A 1,822-nucleotide genomic window follows, 5' to 3' on the forward strand; every position below is an offset into this window, starting at 1 on the left:
GCAGCTCAAGGCATCATGGGGACAGACGAGGCTTGGGGTCTGGTCCCTGCGTTGTTACTAATTACTGTGACCCGGGCCAAGTTCCAGAGGCCAGTGTTTTTTTGCTGTTACTAGAGATTGAAACCGGGGCCTTTGTACTAAGCTACACCCTCAGCCCATTAATTTTTTAATGACTTTTGTGTTTCTAAAAATTTTTATTTTTATTAGTACGTGTTAGCAGTGTATAATGATGACATTCGTTGTGGGGAGTTGGTTCACGTACATCACACATCTGAATTCTTTTGTGTGTACCGCCTTCCCACCTGCTTGCTCTTGGCTCTTTACGTTTAGTTTTATTTTATTTTATTTTATTTTTTTGTTTTTTTTTTCCAGTACCAGGAATCGAACTGACCACCTTGCGCTTCGCTGAGCTAAATCCCCAGCCCCTACTTTTGGTTTTAGACAGGGTCTCCCTAAGTTGCTAAGTTGCTCAGGCTGGGCTTGAACTTGTGATCTCTTTGTTTCAGCCTCCTAGGGTGCTGGCCTGCGTCCTCATGCCCAGCTAGGCCTGTTTTCATATGTGGATAAGGAGAGAGGATATTTTTGAAGATAGCTATCGTTATTCGGCTATTACGGCTGGTTGTTGTGGGCGTGCAGTGGTGAGGGAGGCATGGGCCTTGCTCAGGAGTGTACACCCCTGTGGGAGAGAAACTCGCATGCAGTCTCGTAACACAGCAGGTACAGATGGCTTCGGAAGCAGAGTGGGAAGAGACTGACTGGCTTGGTTTTGGAGGGTAAAGGGTCCCAGAAAGGATGGCATTTGTTCTGGTAGACGTGGAGGTGGGTTGGGTCTTGCTCAGGGGCTCAGGGGAAGGAGGAGCGGTGTCAGCTGTGCTTTGGGGCTCAGTGAGCTTGTTTAGCTGGATTTCTACTCTCGGTGCAGAGAGGTAGGAAAAATAAGGTTAGAAAGTAAAGCGAGTTGGCTGGTGGAATGATTCAGTGTGGAGCTCAGATACTTCCTGGCTCCTACTTCTGCCGGCGTTTGCTGCGTTTCAGGCGAGAGGAAGACTGAGTGAGCAGGCCTGAAGGTTCATTTGGCGGAAGTCTTGGGGATGCTGAGGGGTGGTACCCAGGGACTGAGAGCCGGCGGCGCCCACAGATTTTTGAGGCTGAATAGAATAAAGATATTGAAGAGAGAGCAAGTGGCACAAACACGGTGACAAGCAGAACTGACGGCTGTTGTCAGGAGGGGCACCCGGAGCCGTGAGGGAAGGGGCAGGACTCCTACTGGACAAAGCTCTTAGGGTCGGAAATTGGTCATTCTGGCTCATTGTTAGGAAGAATTTTCCGGTAATTCGCCATTAGCTTGAAATTTTATAAATGGAACAGGAATTTTCATGTTTTTAAGAAAGACTGCCCATTGTGAATCCCAGTTCTGTAACTGGGTTCAGATAAGCCCTTGGAACAGAGTTTGCCGCCCGCCCCCCGTCTGCGGTGTTGAGTGTTGCCCGTTCCACACACACGTCCTGTGGAGGGATGTGATTGTGACCAGCGACCTTTCAAGGAACCTTTTAGAATCTCTGCTTTGGGGAGGAAGCTGCACATCAAGCACGCGTGTGTTTAAGACACTGTTTCGTTGCCCTCGGTGATTTCATTTTCATGATAGCAGGGGCAGAGTGCTTCAGAAGGGTGAATGGTGAAACGCTGAAGCACAGCAGGGCAGGGCTCCACGGCTCGCTGTCCCCTCATTGGGAGCCCCCTCCCCCGGGCGGCAGGAGCGCCCCCACCGGGGAGAATGAGTCTCCGGCATGGGTCAGGGTCCTTCACTGTGTAACAGTGCTTT

Source organism: Chinchilla lanigera, unplaced genomic scaffold (genome assembly GCF_000276665.1).
Source record: "Chinchilla lanigera isolate Chin_1 unplaced genomic scaffold, ChiLan1.0 scaffold00013, whole genome shotgun sequence".
NCBI lineage: Eukaryota > Metazoa > Chordata > Mammalia > Rodentia > Chinchillidae > Chinchilla > Chinchilla lanigera.